General features: G+C 33.6%; 1 protein-coding gene across 29 annotated transcripts in view; it reads right to left on the reverse strand.

Moving 5' to 3' along the window:
• Positions 1–21,547, reverse strand: part of PTPRD (protein tyrosine phosphatase receptor type D) — a 1,149,749-nt gene that overhangs the window by 446,918 nt on the left and 681,284 nt on the right. For all 29 annotated transcript variants that reach the window (XM_072921655.1, XM_072921648.1, XM_072921647.1 and 26 more), the window contains one exon: positions 6,385–6,428. The gene's annotated coding sequence lies outside the window, so the exon portion shown is untranslated. The remainder of the gene's footprint in view (positions 1–6,384; positions 6,429–21,547) is intronic.

Here is a 21,547-nt window from a genome sequence, read left to right on the forward strand (position 1 = left end):
TTTGGTTTTTAGTCCTTACAAGTTTAATCCGCTCAAAACAAGAAAATCATATATTAATGACAGGTTTAATAAAACTGGTATGGAATCAGTCCCAAACATGTTTAGATTCACAGCTTCAGCTAATTTTGCCTGATGTAAACAAAAAGGGAACATGTCAGTTTATTTCAAACCACTGGAAACTGTGGATTTTGTTTTGTCAATACACCATCAGTGCTGAAACAGTCCTTAAATGGAGTATAAATTCAATTCGCACCCATTTAAAGTGTCTCCAGATCTACTTTAGTGCTTTTATCCAGTTAATAAATGGTAGAACTTAAATCCAGATATTCACTGCAATAAAAATTACACATTCCTGCTTGAAGGAGAAAGAGGGAAATTCTCATCCCACTGTGAATTCAGTGCTACTTCTGTACAAGTTGGAAGGATTCACAATGAATTTAAATGTGGGCCAGGAGCACAGTCTCTCCCCTGGCTGTGTGGTCATATATTCAGAACATAGTAAAGAGAGTTAAAATGGCTGCAGAAACAAGTTCCTGGTGCCTTTATGCAGACTTAGAAATGGAAAGGGGTTAGGTAAATGATTGCATGCTACACTACAGGGAGTATGGCTTAACAGGCTAATCAATAACATAGGAAAGCACAAAACTTGCAGTTTGTTTTTGTTCTTGTGTACTTATTCATATTTCAATTGGCTTAGTGGTCTTTTCCAACGAATGTTGAGCATGATAAATCACAAAGCCATTCCTTTTTAATGTGTCAGTCTGAAGTACTTGCCTCCTCAATTTCCAACAGATAAAACAGTCTCCTATGAATTTCAAGGAAGAAGACAACTAACATCCTTTCTGTAGGATGGTGGTACATTTAAGAGTCTTTTTCAATAGTGGATTTCCATTAACAATCTAGCTGAAGACACAGGGAATAAACTATTGTGGCCTTTCATGTTTACAAAATTTTCCTGTATTATTTTGAAGCAATAATTATAAATTGCTCCTTCTTACTTTAGCAATCAATGAAAAGTTTTTATAATTTCATTCTAGGCTAGTCAATTTAGTACAAATTACAAACAACAACAGTGTAAGAATTCTTTTAAAAGATTCATAATTCCAACTCATTTTATACAGAAATGTTTGTACTGTTTTTATATGTAAAGGTAATTCACTTGGAAACTCCTTCAAATCTTTTTATCTGAACTGGAAATAAATCCTTCTTTGGCTTTCCCAACTTTTTTTTTTTTTTTTTTTTTTTTTTTTTTTAATAACACCTATAAAAAGTTGTTCCCTCTGATCCATTAGATTTAAAAAAAAAAAAAAAAAAATTGCCTGGAAGCCATTACTCATCATTCCACAAATTTTTAGGTCATCTTCAAATATATTATCCTTATATGCAAAAAAATCCCCTAGAGAGCTCTTGCTACTTCATGAACACATGGTATAAAATTACAGAAGCTACTTGAAGAGTTTTTTTTCTCTTTGTTAACTGTTAGCCTAGTACTGTAATATTGAGAGACAAATAATTTCTCTAATAAATATTAGAAATTTTATCTATTAGCTTCTTTAATGTAGATTTGGATGTGAAAGTAAATGATATCAAATTATAAGACTGATTCTACCTTCTTAAATATTTGATGACAGGTTTATGTCTTAGTGAGTTGCAACAACCACTTATGTTTTCTCAAAAATAATAACTTTTTTCAAGCCAAAAAGATCTCTTGTGACTCATTGGGGTTGAAGAATTCATGCCCATTTCCTTTATCACTGTCCTGAGGTGTAATAGCTTTTAAGCTGAAAATGTCCTAAATAGAGCTCCTGAATATATATTTTCCAATAATAGTTTCACTGAATGACTTTCCACTAAATTATAAAATGAAAAATAATTTACTCTACAGGAAATAAGAAAAATCTTATTTTGTTATTTGTTTTATTAATATTTGTTAAGGATGTACCACAGTATTTAAAAATACAATTTTCTTCTGAATATAGTTGATATAACATGGTAACAAATAATAATTTAATTTAATAGAAAGATTGGATGATGTTTTCAACTCCTGTTTTCAGTGTTTCACATATGTAGAGAACAACATTTTATTATGCATGTGGCAGAGTTTCATATGATGCTGTCATCAGTCATTTTATGGCTAAATAGTCCTCCTGTTTTCATTTCAGATTTAGTTCCGGTTAGTCTTGGTAAAGGTTAAGTTTGTACTAGAAGTTTACAGGGCTCAGAAATCTGGTTAATTCTACAGAATCTTAACTCAAACAGTAACTAGAAGAGATCAGTCTTGATCAGTAACACACTGAATATTTTTCATCATTTCTAATGTCTTCTCAAGATAGATAGCTAAGAAGGCTAGAAGAATCACATTTACTTTGACACTTTGGTAATGTGTGTTTTAAACACTGAAACTTCTGCTTTATTAATTATTTATGGTGCTTGTTTACTATTAATTCCTTTTACCTCTGTTTGTTATTAGATACTATTTTGCTCTGGAACAATTAGAACTTTTGTAAGTAGAAATAATTCAATATTGCATAGTTAAAAAAAAAAAAAAGAAAAATCCCTCTTAAAATCTCTATATTTGTTTGCTAATTCGTGTACAGGCCAGACTTCCTATAGTGTTCCTATGATTTACAGTTTTTATTGACAAAACTTCAATGAAGTCTAAATTTAGATTTCAGCCAGATAGGATAGAATTCCTCTCATTGTACCATTTGCATAGTAATTTTGCTTGGATTCAGGAAAGACAAAAATTTCCTAGAAACCTGTCAGTTTTTATAAGATCTATGACTCAATGTTTTAAGTGACTTCATGGCTGCAACAGAAGTATGAATGGTTTCATGTGTAGCAGGAAAATAAAAATGCATTACCCGGGAATAAAAATTCCACATTTCACTAATGACATTTCACTAATGCTTTGTGAAGAAATTTAAAACATGCTATAGAAAGACTGAGCATTTTTTTTTCATGAAGATCCCCCAAAAAATGACAACATAAGCATTATTTATGGGGTTTTTAAAAAGAAATAATTAGATAAAGAGATTCCAACAGACAAATATAGTTGGTCATAGATTATTTTTTATACTTTTTGTAAGATTTCTGCCTTGGAAATACCAATATGTTTGTAGGACATATTGTTTGTCTTCCACTCTACAGTGTTCAGACTTTGAATATGCCCTCCCTTCCAGATTTCCGTTATAACATTTTGTATACACAATATTGTTGGGAAGTCAAAGATTGCTGCACTTTACACATTTCAGTGTCCTTTGACATCCCAAATCAGATTCTTCCTACATAATATGCAGTTTACTGTAATAATTAAATTGCCTACTCTCAAGGGGAGCCATGTAGAAATAACTACTTCTGGAATTAACAGAGGGCCTTGCAGAATAAATAATAAGTTGTCATGACACTGAATTTCAGTTTACTGCACTGATATAAGTGTTGTTAATTTTTTTTCAATAATGTTGTTTAATTTGACTTAAAAATAAAATGTAAAAAAAAATTGTAAATACGTTTCCTTTAAATATTAAGCTACAAACCATCTTTCCCTGTGGATCTTGCTCTTGTAAAAACACATTGTCCTACATTGCCCTGCAGACTATTTAATAATCAAGCTTCAGTTACAGTCTATAAATGTTTCTAAGCAACCACAACCCACTTTAAATATGCTAGTCAATTAGCTCTAGACACCCTATTTCAGTCTTTGTCTCTATTTTTTTTTTCTGGCTTGAAACATAAAAGACAGAGAGATAGAGGGAATATTTTAAAATAATACCTTGTACTGATCAAGGGTGATGCTGTTAAGTAGCACCTCTGCAAACAAACTCAGACCTTGGGCAGCTCCTGTCCAGGACTACAGTGATATGTATGCCCATCAATCCCTTATCAACATATAAGCCAGAGAGAACAGAAACTTATCTGGCTAATGCCAATAGGGAAAATAAAAAAGAAAGATAGGTGTTGGTGACTGCAGGAAGAATAGCTTCTCTTATGTTATCCAATGTTTTCTTTCTGTGTTTTTAAATATTTACTTCTTTCCACTATAAAAAAAACCAAGCCAAGAGGGAAAAAAAAAAAAAAACTACATGAAAATCTTCTGATAAAAAAACCCAATTCTTAGACATTTTCATAAGAGAAACTTTAAATAATGATTTTTTTTTCAATTCAAAAATGTACCAGTTGAATTTTGAACATAGAAGTATGTCTTAGTTAAATTGCCTTATCCTGTTAATCTGTTATCTTTTTTTAATCTTCTCATAATAGTAAATTCCAGTTTTTTCTTAGAAGTGCAATAACTTTCTTACTTGGTATGTTCAGTTTTCCTTATTAACTTTAATGCTTTTCAGTCTGTATTATTGTCTGCAAACATATTAGTGAGGAATATCTGAGAAGAAAATTCTGGCTTAATTTCACTAAGTCTCTTATGGCTTGGAATATCTCCCTCCATTGAGGCTGGTACAGAACATAGTTTGTATTTGCTGTGATTGTGCAATATGATTTACCTAAGCAAAGATGAATTCTGCTGAAACTTCATACCTAACAGCAAGTTTTTTCTGGACTCCTGGTATTGTCACTGCCATTTAACATAAGATTGAGAGTGAAATAAACCACAAAAATTCCATAAAGATAGGGGCCCTAGAGAGAGGCTAAGGTGTGTGTCTGGTAACTTATTTAATTCCCTAGCTATATTTTTGTGTCGCTTTCCAGTTGGTATCATATTCTATAAGCAGTACCATAAAAGTAATAATGATCAAGTTTATAATACAATAGTGCCCCTGGGATATGAAGCAGCTAATAAAGGAAAGTTTGGGAAATGTAAGAACGGCGCAATTATATAGTATTACTACCCTTAGGCATGTATTCACATGACTGCTCCTTAGGGAGTTTCTGAAGCTAGAGGGATTATCAGTGTATTTACATCTTTGTGGGATTTTTCTTCCTTGAGCCTATGGCATATTTTGAGTCCCAAGTAACTTTCTGCAAGAAGTTTCAGATTTTCCCTACAAGCTGCATTTATTCTGAACTTCTGTTTTTTCTGACTGTAGTTTTAGTACTGAAATAAAATACAAATGTTTGGTTTCTTCTTTTGATTTTTACACCCCTGACATTATTTCGATAAACTACTCTATGGTTTCTTCAGTCTGTGTCTCTTCCAGATTGAAGCATGCTAGATATGTAGTCCTTACTCATACATTAACTGACTTATTATTTTTGATCCTCCTTTTTTGTCCTACTCCTCATCTTGCCCTCTTGCTCATGTTGCTTTATTTACTTTAAAGATGAGCTGTCTAACTCAGGATGATAATTAATCACTTTGAAACAATGATTGCTTGTGATATTAGGACAGCTTTTCTCAAGAAGTAGAAATTCACTTTTCCTCCATGCTGAATTTCACCTATTAGTCATTCACAGGACCAATTTAGGATTCTTCTATACTTATCTACAAATTATTAATTTTTCTCTAAGTAGCTTAATAACCACAGGTACATAAGTGGTATTATTCCCACTTCGTTTTTCAGCTTTTCTGTCACAGTTTTAAATTTAATAGGTTAAGGTGTGCAACTTGAAGATTACCCATGATTACAGAAAAAATTAAACTTTTATAGTGTAACCAACACCCCCAAATTTTATATACATTGTCATACATGTATTTTATAGTATATAGAAGGTATTATAAATTGCCAAACTTCCTGTACACATATAAAATAATCACAGTTTTACTTGTCATGAATCATCTATCACTGGGGACTGATCTACTTCAGTTTATACCCTACCTTACTCATTAAAAAGAGGGGTCAGATCATATGTACCTATCCAACATATTACATTATACAAAGTAGACAGAAAGACTATTAAAAGCTTGGCACCTCTTTCTCCTACAGCTACACCTTGCAGAGTTTTTACAAGAATCATTGTATTGCTGTCCAGTCTTACTCAGCCTTTATAGGTAAGTATTTTTGCTGCTTCAAAGGGTAGTGTGAGATAGTGCACAAAACAGAAGGCTAGAAGCACTCAGTAGCCTTTTTAGTTGCTGTTGCTAATCATTCAATGCATTCACTAAAATTCCATTTAATTCATAGCACAAGTTAGCAATCATTCTGAAACAACCAGACTCTTTTTCCAAAACTGCAAAATCTGATACATGATCTTACCTTAGGAGGTATCTATGTGTTTATTACACGGTCTACTGATTCAAGAATTATGTTCTATTTTGTGACTAGGAGAAATTTGAACTTCAAACAGGATACACTTTCCAAGATTTAATAAAAATTGATAATTAGAAAGATATTTGTGGTTTATAACAGGAAATCCAAAACAAAATAATTTGTAGGCCTTACAGGAAAAAGAATATGATGACTTAGAAAGTGAGTAGACGTGAAATCTTACTTTGAACCTTTGTAGATTTTTCTGCTGTCCACTGAATTTCTCACCTAAGGAAAAAAAATAGGCAAAGTAAAACTTTGTGAAATAAATAATAAATTATGTTGTTAGAGATTTACACTAAAAATTGTCACAAGCAAGTTTTACTTTTTATTTTTAATTTCGAATCCAAGTGAAAAGAACATTCTGTACATTGAATATTTAATGTCTAACAGGAAAAGAGTTCTATGCAATTAAAAAGTACACCTTCTTTCTTAGGTTTCATTCTATATAACAGTAAATCCATGTAATACAAAAGGCAAAAGATTTATCCTTCCAATTATGACTTATAAAAACATAAACTCAATCTTCTTCAGTGAACTGAAATAGATACTCATTTTCATTGTGGGAAGAGAAACAGAAATAGACTTTATAGAATCATGCACTATGTTTAGATTTTTGCACATAATCAATAAATATTTTCAATTTAAAATTAAGAAAATGAAAACACAAGAACTTAATTCAATACTTAGCTAATGCAATGAAAAAACTTACAGACACTCCCTCTAAGAGGTCTAAAGGCAGCTCTCAAAGGGAATTGACTCTCAAAAGGTGCTGCACTTTTCTAATACCAGAAATACTTGCTTCCACGGGATGTAACAATGACAGGGGATTTGTCAAGTTCAAGACAATGGCAGAATGTCTTCAATGTGTGTTCTGAAGTGCAGGTGAATATTTTAAAACCAATATTCGGTTGCTTAATTAATTGAAAAATAATCACAGAACCATTATTTACAATGGAGAAACAGAAAAGGATTTTTATGTGGGTTGTGGTTTAGGAATGGTGCTGCCCAATTTAATGTCCCCACCAAGACTCTCCCAAACTAGACACCACTTTCTTGCTCCCCTCTCCCTCCCACTTCCTGCTCCAGCGTGGAGTTGATGACTGGAAGCATAAGAAGTGAAGATCATTGGTTGAGATAAGAACAATTTACTAGAAATAGCAATAAGAAAAAACAAAAAGCAACAACAGTCATATTAATAAAATAAGTATACAAAAGAGAGGGTGATTCACATTCAAAAATGCTTACAATGGACCTGGACACAATGAACAATGGCAGATGATGCCACCACGGTGTTTTTTGACAGGAATCCAAACCCTTCTTTTTGGAAGCCAGAGATAGTCACTTCCCCCCATGCACAAAACTGGGGCAATGGCTTTGCAAATACCACAGGCAGGGTCTTCTGTTAATTAGAAATCTTTCCTTTGTTATGTTTTCCACACAGGATTTACTCATCCTCAATTTTCTACCAAAATTTTTATTGCTTTATTATTCAGTCTTAAAAGAACTGGGGTAGAGAGAACAGTTACTTTAACAATGATTTTGCTGAACACACTTCTAAGGCAGCCAAATTCTTCGAACAACTTATCTATTTCATGTGTTTTGCATAGAAACCAGCAGACAGTTCCTTGGCAAACACACACATATTCCAGATTCTAGAAATTAAAGTAATGTTATAGGAACCTGGTCAGTATGTTGAAGCCTGTGGAGAGAAGGGAAACTGATTTTGTGTTCTTGCAGAAGGCCTCTTTATGTTCACCACAAGGCAATCACGTTTTCCTGCATTCCCTGGCTACCTCTACTCTCCCATCTCACAGGAATGGAGGATGGGCTGGCTTAGGTGGACCTTGTGCTGGAACCTTGCCCATAGCTGGGAAGCAGAGGGTAGATCCCATGTACACCATGCTGACTTATCTATTCCATAGTTTGCCCACATTGCTGGCCAAAGAAGAATGAGCAGAAGAAATACGGCTAAAGCTAGTTTACATTCAGCTTACAGGACCACAGCAGGAGACACAAAAATGGAAGGAAGGTAATTCAAATCTAAGCATTTGTTCTCTGTGCAGCAGATGCCTCAGGGCCCAAGAGGAGACACTGCAACAATCAACACATTTTTTTGTTCTGTTTTTCCCTTTGTACTTTCATTTTTGATGGAGGTGTCTGTGCCAGGCTAAGCTCGATAGAGCAGCTTCGCTGTTTGTTCATTTTAATCTGGCCCTGATTCTTGCTCTGGTTCATAGATCCTGAGGATTATCTGATTTTATGTCTCCACAGTACTTTAACTGTATCCTTGAAGACACCCAAGGGAAAAATATTTTAAACTGCTACTAATAATGTATTATGATATATATTTTTTTGGTTGTTTGTTGTCATTGTTGTTGGTGGTTTTTTTTTTTTTTTTAATTTTATGAAAATGCACTGGGAGGTGTTCTTAAAGACAGACCACGTAAAAGTTGCTCTTCACAAAAATATTGTTTGCAAGAGTGGAAAAAGCTCTCTTGGGAATGGGGAAACCATGAATTTGTAGAGATGAGAAGAGTAAAAAAGTTAACACCACATCTGAGTAATTTTTTTTTTTTTTTATATCATCTACTCTGGAAGCAGGTCAGCATGACTCTGGATTTCAATGCAGTTTCTACCCTTTTGCCACATACTTCCAGGTGCCTTGTAGCAAAATGTGTAATAAACAGTAGTTCCCGTTTAAAGCTAAGAGTGGTTTTTACTCTAGGTGCTCCTTTCCTCAGTAATTTAAACAAAAAGACAAAAATGTCAACCCTCCAAATATCTCCCTCCCCCTCACCTAAAGAGAAAATTTTGAAAATACTTAGATGAATGAGTAATTTTTCACATGTGACTAGTCAAAGTGAAATTCTACTGACAGGGTAAAAGACATAAATTATACATGATTTAGCTCCTTCAGTAAACATTGAATGCAAGTGACCAACTGAGTGTTAAATATATTGAGCAAAGGAATGTCACTGTGCTCTAAGGCAATTTAGGACATGCATTTCCAAAAACATAACAATAAATAAAACAAGTGTATTTTAAGAAGACTTGAGACGAAAGGCATATTTTTAGAAAAGTAAATTATATATATGCTATCATTGAATAAATAAAGTATCTAGTGGACAATCAGTGGGTACAACCTTTATTGTACTTGAGAGATGAAATGTAATTAAGATAAAAGAATTGTCTGCTACTAGAAAGTTTTCTGTTCCATTTGTAAGAATATTTTAAAAACATCAGTTCACATCTTCCTGGAGACCTCCATTGCTGAAGAGATAGGGTTTTGAATTTGCCCTTTATAAAGTCCTTCCAGTAAATGATACAGTGGTTTCCATGTCTCATTCTTCATTATTTTCTTTCTCTTCTTCTCATATTTCAACAATTCCCTCCCTCTCTCTAGTGAGAGGAGCTACCACTCAGAAATTCTTTGTTGGCTTTAGAGCAGACTGGTGTTTCCATTAATTTCCCTTTTGAATTTTTTTAAAATTACTTTTTAAAACTTTATTTTTTTCTTTTCCCTTATTTTAAGCCACACTGTCTTCAGTATCAAGTTTCTTTAGCAGACCTCCTAGCCCATTTTTCTTGCTCCATCTTTCAATCACAGTCTTTCACAGAAAAGCTGGTATTAAAAAAATTTCCCTCAATCTTTATTATATTTTATTATACTTATAAATGAAAAAGCCTAAATATGCAATTTCTCTTCAAGCAGTAACTTCCACAGAAGCACTGCAACAAAGTCTGCAGCCTAGTACCAATATCAGTTTTATCAGTTACAACTCCACTACTTTCCGTGGTATCGCACCTTTTGCCTGTTGGTCTAATTATGAGTAAAATGTTTCCTCTGAGACAAAAGGAATGACTAAAGGAACATTTTTTTATTTTTCATAAGAGGTATTAATTAAGTGATCAAGCAGCTGACTTTTTTGTATTTCTGCAGAAGAAACAGCTTACTTATTGCAAATGCACGATTACACTGAGGGCTAGTACAGGGTAAATGCAGTGCACATTTAGAACACAGTCTTTCTCAACAGTGATGCTATGAAACATTTATGAACACTGAAGTCTATACACATCAGCAAGCCTGCTAAAATTGAAAAGAGCTCCTTACTCATGCAAGAATAAGCAGATGCTTAAGTGTTTGCAGGAACAAGTTTTAATTTCTCTCAATGGGTGTTGGAAAGATCCACTGCACAGGGATGAACTTCAGTCAATAAAATGATTAACAACAGTAACATACACTGCAGGGTAGTGTATCCACTCCAGAAAAATTAATTTAAGTAGTGTTAGCTGGGGTCTGATCGGTGACATGTAAAACCTTAAATCTCTTAAGATATATTGCATTATAGAACAATGTCAGCAAGTGTTTTACAGCAATGACTTGTTTTCCTATCTTGTGTAGGACATGTCAAGACTTTTCTACCTAATAAAGGTTGCTATTTTGGTTCATTTCCTCCAAAAAATGTATTGCTCTTGTTTTCCTTTTAAAAATATGTTTCCAGTCATCTCCTCAATTTGCTTCTACATTTTCTTATTGTGCTATAATCTCTGTCTAATTTCTGATGTTTTGATCTTCCCCAAGTCTGCCTATTATAAGAGAAATCTTAGAACTATTTTTGAATATCCTTTCTAATTTACAAAATTATTTGTAACTGAAGACACATACATAAATAAATTTGTATCCTGATTTATTAGTCTATCTTGATATTTCCATTTATGATATCTTCATTTCAGTATTTCGTTTTGACTTTGCAAACCCATTAAATGCATTTAAAAATCTGAATTACAATATTCACCATTCTTCTGTTAGTGTAGAGAAGTCGTATGATTGGTTCCAAATTTTCTGAATGCAATGGATGAATTTTCCTGAGCCACAAACTAACTAGTCCACTAACTAGCACCAGAAAATGATTTAAAATATGATTTTTATTTCACATTTATTCCAGAAACGCCTGTATAAATAGTAGCTTTACAATTGCTCCATTATGAAAGCCTGACCCCTTAGTACATGTTTTTTCCCTTGGGAATAAACTGGCCACTCATTCAATATAATTTCTTTCTAACATATTCTTAAAAATAAATCAATCAAATTAAATTTTTAATGTGGCCTCTCATTTCTGTACATGGTGCTTGAACTTCTCTGCCATTTTACAGCACTTGCACTTCTATTTCTTATGATAAAATAGCATTTCATTGTGTGTTAGCTTCGCGTTACAGCCAAAGAAGGGATTTCAAGATACCTTTTGCTCATTTCTCATTAAAAAATTATTATGGAAAATGTTTAGCTTTGGTATTCTGAAGCTAAAATAATGTAAAGGACTTACAAAAAGAACAAAGTACCAGCAGGTTCGGTGGTAATAAGACATACTAAATTCTGACTTTTTTTTCTTCATGAAGAATTCCCAATGTTAGGTTCCAAAATATATTGAACAGTTCTACTCATTATCTAAAGCTCTTGAAATCTGAAAATATATTTATATGTGTTCATAATTTTACATGTTCCTACAAAATACATACTTGTTGTGTCATCTGGAAAACCTAACTTAATGTAGTAACATAACATTAAAATGACATTAGGACATAACCAAGTATATTAAAATTTACACAGAACTTCCATTCCAGAAATCTCATTCTTGTCTGATGCACTAATAGGATTTTCATTCCTCTGCTTCAAAAAGAATAGCACAAAAAGAGAATACAAGTAACTGAATTATAGTAATATTGATAATAGACAATTTATTTCACCACATTTTGTCATATATTTTCTAGGCCATGCAAGAGAGATCATTTGGTTTTGAATTAGTTTGAGGTTTTGTTTTAGTGTTGGTGGTTTTTTGTTTGTTTTTGTTTTGTTATTGTTTTTCATTGTGCTCTAGCTTATTGTTGCTCTGAGGCTATTTTATAATCCAGAGGACCTTGTTTTTAATAAGCTGAAATTGAGTTTAGTTAAGTGGAAATACACCATGGGAAGTGAAGAAATTTCAAACATGCCCATGACAACAATAAGAAATGTCCTCTGTGTCTAGTTGCTGAGGCAGAAAGGATATGTAGAAATAATTGCATATGCAGAAAAAATTGTATACCTTTACAATGTGCATATTGTATAAAAGAAGATCATTTGCAGTTAAGATTTGGAACAGATCAGTGCTTCATGATGACATAAGATGAATAATATTACTTAGTGTGTGGGCAAGTCCTAAGCCACAACATTAAACACTGATAAGCAAAACAACCAGAAAAGGCACTGTGTTTGTGGGTCAGATTACTTATATCCCTAAAATCTCAAGCTTCCTCTGAGCATGTAAAATTATTTTGTTGCTTAAAAACCCATATGGAGACTAGAAAGACTGTGTAAACTAAAGTCAGTGCTAAAAATTGAAAAGGGGACAAAGTTCATATCCAGTGCAGCCCATTAAACCACTGGGGGACGGGAAAAGGAGGCAGGGGAAGAGAGAGAGAGAGATAGATTGTTGTTGCAATTGAATAAGGAAATGGCTTGTAAAAATCCGAAGACACAAATAGAACTAGCAAGCTTTGTGATCATTCACATTGCTTTCTATTTCTTCTCCATGTTTGTCACTTGAATTCTATGGTATACATAAATACCATTTTAATTTTAGCTTAATGTTAATCTCCTTAAGATTGCAAAGTGGGATAATATTCCTTTAATTATTCACACATGGAGTCCAGAAAGCTCTTTAAACAGAAAAGTGAGAAATTTAACTATTTCAATATAGTGATATACTTGTAGAAAACAAAATTTATACACTATGCTAACACTTAGAGGAACCACTGCCTGACAATAGTCCCCACAAGATCTGCTACACTACAGATCAAATAACAGCCAAAGTGGCTATTTGTCATAAGACACCTACTACAATTTTAGCTGATACCAATGGGTAAGTAAATGGAACACATATGAATGGGGATAAAATAACAGTGGCGTCTTTCTACTCCCTTCAGGGACAAATTATTTTATCCTCAAATATTCCAGTAGAAGAATATGTAGGACCTTATTATCAAAAAAATATAAAGTCCTGCTTAGACAGGATACAAGAATTTTGATGGATGAACACAATGATTTTTGTACATTTATAGTACTAATAAAAATTTCTGAAATAGCAGCTATATACTATTATATATAAAGAAGTAGAAGAATAACATTAAATTACAGCTATACTGTCTTAATTTTCATGGCTTTTACACCATGAAATACTGTGTAGATTTAGAGCACTGCTGTGCAATATTGAGTTCTGCCATTTATCTTAAACTAGGAATAAGTGAAACATTGAATATCATTAAAGTTAATAAGGGAATCATCTTAGTTGTTCTCAAGAGGTAATTTTGAACAGAGAAAAAAACCCCAAAGCTGAGTTTATATTCAGAGTTGACAGGGAATTAAATGAAATGGTTGCCACGGTGAAATAATATATGAAAATTCCTGACATACATTATCCAAAGGTTTCTGTAGTCTGATCTTCCATTTTGACTCAGTGTTACTAGTAGTTTGAATACACATGTACTGTTGCTAAGGACTGATGCTGTTGCCAGGTGAAAATGGCCCATATTAACCTGCCACAAATATCTAAATATGTTGATAGAAGTGTGCTGATAAAAAAGAGGAGAAACATGTCTTGGAAAATTGGATGATCTATTATTTCTTATCCGCAACATAACAGTGAAGTGACTTTTCTTACTCTTTGTGCACATGACCTCTAACCCATAAAAGTATCAGTTAAGTACCCAACAATAATGATGGTATTATTAAATGAACATTGTGTTCTATAGAATATAAATCTTAATCAGGCATTCAATGTAACCTGTAAAGTTGTTACTGAGGGGATATAACTGAAGTCAGATAGTGTGCAATTCAGACTAGCAATGACATATGACCATTGCTTCTGGATCATGGATTCTTTCAAGCCATTCTTTCTTCTTAAATGTTATGAAATTTGAGCACCATTATCTCAAAGCCACTAAGAATATGCTTGAAGTAAAATGATGAACTAGATACTTTGAATGAAAATGAACAGGTGCTTTAGTTGCTGTATGTCACATAGGAAACGGGCAGCTTTTTTAGATGCTGGTTAAATTTCAGTCTAATGCCTTTCTGGTAATTGGCATAGTGTTGCCAATAATATTTTGTAATATAATATTGCTTGTAAAATCTTAGTAATTTCAGGGAGAAGCTCCATGTTTATCATCAAATAAAGAAAGGAGATCAACAGAAGCCTTCAGAAAGAATTATCCACACAGGTGGGCTTGAGAAATGGTCACAGTATCCCGTCTTGGTAAAGACAACTATAATACACTACATACATATAATTCTAGCTTTCATTTGTCAGTATTGAGTACAGAGCACTGACCTACACTATGCTACAGAAAAATGGATTGTATTTGTTGAAATTACACAATTTCAGAAAATAGTTTGCACAAGGGCAATATGTAAACAGCAAAGTCACAGTGTTCAGCCACAGTTTTCTTCCTCTTTAGGAGAGGGACTCTTTAGGACTCTTCCTAAAAGGCATTTAACCATCCTCTAAATCTTTCAAGGCAGCTTTGTTCTTTCTTTTGCCAGGCGTTAAAAGAGACTTGTAAAAAATCACTTTAGAGTATGATCTTTACAAACATCTGTTCTACCCAAACTCAGAAGTAACTCTTGAAGTCACAAAAGCTAAGAAAGCACATGACTGCTCTTGTGTTGTGGAAGTTTCTGTCTGTATGCTTAGCTTTGACTGACGCATCATTTCTTCTCTGGACCCCAATCTATTTTCTGCCTCACTAAACTTACAAAACTCTGCATAAATTGTTCTTCTCAGCTTGTTCTGTAATCCTGTGAATACACAGTCTTTCTGTTCATCCCTTCAGTCAGTAAGTGCCAGCTGTTGGGTCCTGGAAACAGTTTCATTTATGTGAAATAAAAAGTGTGAAAAAAAGAGTAATTTATCAGAAAGCTATGAAAACAACAAGAATGTGTTGAAATATTGAATCAGAATGTTTGAGTCAAGCAAAAGAAATTATTATGGTTTCCATCAATCAACATATAAACAAACTTAGACCAGATAAGTTTTACATGGAAAGATAAAAAACTCTGAGTGATTTCAGTCTGTAAACTAATCCCTTTTTGATTGTTCTGTTGAGCATGAAACAGAGGTCATGCTGAGAAATTAAAAAGAAAAACACCTCTGTAGAATGAACGTAAATTAATTATCTTGATATATTCTGCCATATTGCATCTGTCAAAAATGTCCTTATTTTTAATGGGAAACCCACAACACCCCCTGCACGCCCCTATCATATTTTCACAAGTTATAAAGCCTGTGTGAATTTTCAGTAATTAGAATGGAAGTATTTTTATATTTTATCCAAAGGCCATTAATATGTACATATATAATTAAGACTGAGTAACTCATTATATGAATTACAATGGCTTCCAGGAGGCACTTCCTCCAAAGTGACAGAGAGAGAGATGAAGCTGGTCTTTATGGAGATGCAGTTGGAGAAAGGTTCAGCTCCACATGGATCTGAGGTCCCCCTGCAGAGCTTTGAAGTTACATGAATGCCTATGATAGGGAAGGGAATGACACTACTGGGGAGTGCATTAATGTTCTGTGAGAAAGACAGCAGGTCTTGCCAACATACACAGCAGCAATGGTACCTCCTGTCAAAATTCTTTACATCTGAAGACTTTGCATAGGTCAAGAACACATCAGAAATGATAGATCTCCTTTGAGATCATGTGGTACCTGTTTTGGTAAGAAACAATATTGTTGATAGTACTGTCTTGTACAAAAGGTGTCACCTTTCTTGTTCAGCTCAGCTTGTTTTTCCCAAGTAACAACTCTGAAGTGGAGAAGCGTGGTCAACATCTCACCTCACTGTGTGTTGTCCAGCTCCAGCTATTTGCTGAGTGGGATAAAGAAAACTTGCTGACCTTTTTCAGGCATAGTATATGTCTACCACTACTTGTGTTTGACTAGTCACTGTTTTTCAAGACCAGAGACATGTGGCAAATCTGGATGACTTAAAGAGTAGCCTTATTCTTGAGAACACTTTTCCTCACTAGTTTTCTTGGAAACATCTGATGCCTGAGCAAAGAACAGAAGTGGTGCATATAGCTAAGGAGACTGGAGAATCCAGATTCTGAATCGCTAGGAAGAAGTGCGTAATTGATTTGGAGTCTTAGGTAGTTACACCTATCCAAACAGAAGTCACATTTACAGTGTCATTTGCCAAGATTTCCCTACTACTCATAAACTGGAGCACATCAGGTAACATATTGAAATTCTGGTAACATCTGGAGTCTGGATATATGTGATTGTTATTTGATTTTCTAATTAATAGAGTTCAGTCATAACTCCATACCTGCTTCTCTTGCTCTCAGAAATGATGTTCCCAAAGAGAACAATACACAGGCCTTTTGTGTTGACTTTTAGAGATCACTAACTTGCTCATGGTTGAAACTTAAAATAGTGGTAACTCTGCATGAGAAAAATAAGCAAATTTAAACAGCTCTCTCCTGCTGAGTTCCTCTGTCTTTAATCTCTGTGCCATCATACACTATGCCTTTGTGATATGTAAAAGAATAGGAGGATTAATTGAAATTAGAAGTTCTGCAGTAACTAGTTGGTTGTTTGTTGTGCTAACAGTAACATTGCAATATAAGAGCTATGAATAACAATATTGCAATGAATTCAGAAGTCTGCTAAAGTATAAGAGATCCCAACAGGTAAAATACAATGATAAAACATCAGGAATACTTTTATTTTACAGATAATTTTAGTATTTCTGTACAGAAAGAAATTATTTACTATTATGTATATATATCTATTACATTTACATGTAAGTTTTAGTATAGTTTTAGAATTTGCTGATTAGAGGGAGAAATAGAACTACTATTTCATAAAAAAAGTGGTAAGCAAGAGCCACTAATAAAATAAAATAAAAACCTTTGCATCTGTTTTGTTTGTTTACTGGTGAGTTTGGATGATGGGATACAAAAAGATAATAAAGTCTACCCATTCATTCACAGAACTCTGAGAACATCTAGAATTCATCCAGGTAGTCAATATCAATATGTACTGCAATAAGTGCTAAACTAATTAGGAAATCTCATCATTTCTTATAAGAGTTAACCAGACCTTCTAGTCAGGCCAGTATTGTTTTCCATGTTTTCTGGAATTGAGATGCATGTGGAAACTTCCTTTTATTTTTGAGACTTGCTTCTTTGCTTAGTTTTTCAAGTTTCTTGCTTTTTTCTTTGGGTATCCTTTGAAACTAGTCATTAAAACAAACTTAAGAAGCACTACTGATAAACTATAAATAATTTTTTAAAACTTTACTGTACTTTGAGTTTACTGGTTCCTACATAATATTCTATGAGGCAGAAATATGATGTATAAATCCTAAGGTTTTTCACCTTATGTTAGTGACAACTACCTGATACTACTCATAAAGAACCATGTAAGTTATTGTGTTTACAAGGCAGATTCTGAGAAATTGCTCCATTCTTATGAATGTTCTACAGAGAGTATGGAAACATGATGGAGTCATGATGTTTATATTGGAGACCTTAAGGAAAATAAGATGCATCATTACAGAAAATTTCAGTTTTCATATGTTGAAGATAGAGGACACATTACAGCTGAGTCCTCTATTTTCTACATATAAAATCTGAAATTTTCCCCTCCCTTTAATCTGCCCACTTTCAAGTTAATGATGGAGAAGCTCTGTTTTGTTGTTAGAAGGATAACAAGGGGATATCATGGAGACAATGCTGGAAAAGTTTTTTTTTTCTGTCCTGAAAATATTATGATAGTATATATACGTCTTTTCTTCATTCTTTTGGCACAGAGTAAACCATTGAGTTCTGACAAGACAAATACCTACCTTTCAAACATATGCATATCAAATGCATTTCCATACACATGAAAAATATGCATATATTATCAAATAAATCTTCATACATATGGAATGATATATTTTCCATAGCAAGTAGAGCCAGAGATCTGAGAGATCTTATTGTAATCAGGGCAAAGGCACACCAAATCAACATTTTTAGACTAAAAGGAAAAAATGGAAATAAGCAAAAAATTTGTAATGCATAAATTAAAAACACTTCTGGTTTTACAAAATAAATAGTAAGTTTAACACAGCCATCAAATATACATATTTATAACAGAAAACCAGACTTGTTATAAAAACATACAGTATTTGGCTGATCACAGGGATATGAAGTGTTGTTTATAATTTTCTACATCAAATGTCAACTAAAATGTAACTGACTTTCCAAGCAAATCTTTTTATAGGCAATACCTATGTATATAACATCCTCTTGACTCTTGTGTTTTAATTAAAATTACTGAATAATTTTCAATAAAGGCAATCAAAAATGTACTTTTTTCAGCATGATGATTATGAAATTGGCACAGTCACAGTGATGACATAAGCAGCAACTATTGTTTTCTAATTTCTGTAAGTAGTGAAAACAACTAGCATAATGAAAAGGCCATAACAGAAGAATTCTAAATTTCCTGTTTTTTTGGCTTTATAACCTGGTGTCATCTATAACTGCTTATCCCTGTGCTCAAATTTATGCAAATTATTTCTACTTGTAAGGAGAAAACTCTTTTTACATTGACTTGCCAGAAACCATCCTATTTTTCTCTGATTTCCTTTTCTGCCATAGGATTTTGCACTCAATTTATCAGGCAATTAAAACTTGAATCAGCTATTACATAGCAATTGTGCTATAAGGGGAATATATTGCAAACAAAGGTTTGATTAACTCCTGAACATGGCAATAAAAAGTGTAGCTGGGGTCTGTGTATCATCCCGATAACAAAACAAAGCACTTATTCTTTAATTGTCCTCTCTGGCGAAGAGAGGAAAGGATTGGATGTAATGGGAACAAGGATAAAATATGAACTAGGCAACAGGTAGCCAACTTCAAACTTTGGTCAGGGAGTAAAAACAACTGCCACCTTGTATCTCTTTAATTACCATAAAGTGATTTGATCTTACCATAGCTTCTTGAGAATTCCATACATTACAGATGCCTAACTGCCACTAGCAGATATTTTTCAACCATAGTTTCAAGGCAGACCATAAAAAGAACACAAGGGAAGTTTTCACTTTTAGGGAGGAATATGATTCAGATTAATTTCTTAGACAAAATATTTGTGCTCTCATTCTAGATCTACATATTAAGGAATTTCCACCTGAACATGAGGAAGAACTTCTTAATGTGCAGGTGACTGAGCACCGGAACAGTTTGCCCAGAGAAGCTGTGAAGCTTCCCTCAGTGAGGAGATTCAAGAAATGCTTTCTATGGAGAAATCCTGTGCCATGCGCTCTGGGATGGCTCTGCTTGAGCAGGGAGGTTGGGCCAGATAACCCACTGTGGTCTCCGCCAACATGACCCATTCTGTGATACTGAAAATTTGGTATCCAGGTTGCTAGTTTTGCTCTTCTTGTGATGGCCTCATCACTCTGAAAATCAACACCAGGTTTCTGCATAACAGATCTGTCGTACAATGGAGCTTGGACCTCCATGAATTTCTCATGTGATTTGTATTCATTCTATAATTCCTTTAAAGGGGCTTTCCCAGCTACATGACATCTGTGTTTTGTGAATTTTGTCTGGGGTAGAGCAGCTGTTCAGAAAAAAATGTGATAAGATCTAGCCTAAGCACTGTGTTTTGACACAAGTTATGCAAGCATGTTTCAGGAGAAAACTAAGTATCAGGTGTTTATTCTGGTTACACAGGAAATTATTCTAATATCAGACTTGGCATACATCAAGTGCTATTTTTGTGGCTTGAGTGGAACTATAGGCATATTGAGAATGAAATTATAATGAAATTTCTTATTTACAAGTAAAAACCTATGCAAGTTCTAGTTCTAACATATTTTCTTTAAAAGGCAACTCTGTTCTGTGACTTGGAACAAACCATGAGCTGTCAAGAGAATTCTTGAGCAAAGAAAGCATGGGAGAATAGGAATGCAAAGCACACGTCACATCATTACTTGCCTTGCTGCTTAAATTCCAAACTGAATGGGCCCTGCTCTCCACTCTAAACAAATAATTGTCTTTCATAGCTTTTTTTTTTAAGAAATAAGGTCTTATCCACACCTATGAGTGGAAATGAAGACTCTTGATTGATTTCAGAGCTTTACATAAACTTTCAGAGATAAGTGAATCCCAGAAAATAAATTTTCTAGGGAGGAAGAGAACCAAGGTTGTATATTCATAGAAGAGGGAATGGAAAACAAAGGAGAAAGAAAATAGAAGAAACAATGTAACTAAAGACATCCTAAGGGAAGTAGGAAAGGGGGATGAAGGAAAGCAAGTTCAGAGAGGGAAACCTAAAAAAGAAAGGAGAGACTTTAAAAGACTCTTAAAAGGGAAAAGAGAAAAGGAAAAAGGTGAAAGAAAGAGGGGAAATATATGGAATAATGAAGAGAACTGGAGAAAGAGAAAGTGATCAAACATTCTTTAAAGTATGATACTCTTTTACATATACATAGAAAAATAAGAAATTGGAAAAAAGATCAAGAGGAAATTAGGAAAGATAAGGAACACCTGCTTAACATCTCTGTCAATGATGGGGAGGAGATGGAGGGCACATGCATTATGTCTGCTGAAGGACCAGTAATAGTTTGGGGACTAATGAGATAAACATAGAGAAAAGGTTAAAAGCTAATATGCAGTATTGAAAAATGAGAATACTATACTTCAGATAGCCTATCTTAGTGTTTGTCTCTCCTTTTCTATAAAGTAATTCCTTTGTGATTCACAGCTTGTTTCACAATTTTTCCTGCAAAATTTTTTTGCTGTGTTTTCATATTGTAGGTAGAATTGTTATTTAAAATAATTTTATAAGGGCATAGTCATTCAGAAAAGGCCTTGACACATAAGCAATATATTTCAGATCAGTCAATTTTAAAATTCCAACTTATCTGTGTTTCAGTATTTTATTTTATTCACAATTAACTCTTTATCTGAATTACAAGGGTTATTTATTTTCTTCAGTTTATTTGTCTGATTTATACAGGAGTTGATAAAGCAATTTTCTTAATTCAGAGATGCCAACTTGTCAGAATCCAAATCAAGGTGTTTCCTTCAAAGCTCATCTTGCATCAGGAAGTCTTTTGTGAATACAGGGATGTAATACTGTTTATCTGCTCTTTGCTTCTCCCCAGAGGTATGGTAAGATACAATTGTGAGTAAATGACAAAGTGAGTTTCCTTTTATCCTTACTCTATGGTTTTTGGTTTTTTTTTTTTTTTAATTTTTGCATTTTTTTGTGTTAAAACTAAATAATCTCTCAAGTCACATTGTG

The sequence above is a fragment of the Taeniopygia guttata genome, chromosome Z (assembly GCF_048771995.1).
Source record: "Taeniopygia guttata chromosome Z, bTaeGut7.mat, whole genome shotgun sequence".
Classification (NCBI taxonomy): domain Eukaryota; kingdom Metazoa; phylum Chordata; class Aves; order Passeriformes; family Estrildidae; genus Taeniopygia; species Taeniopygia guttata.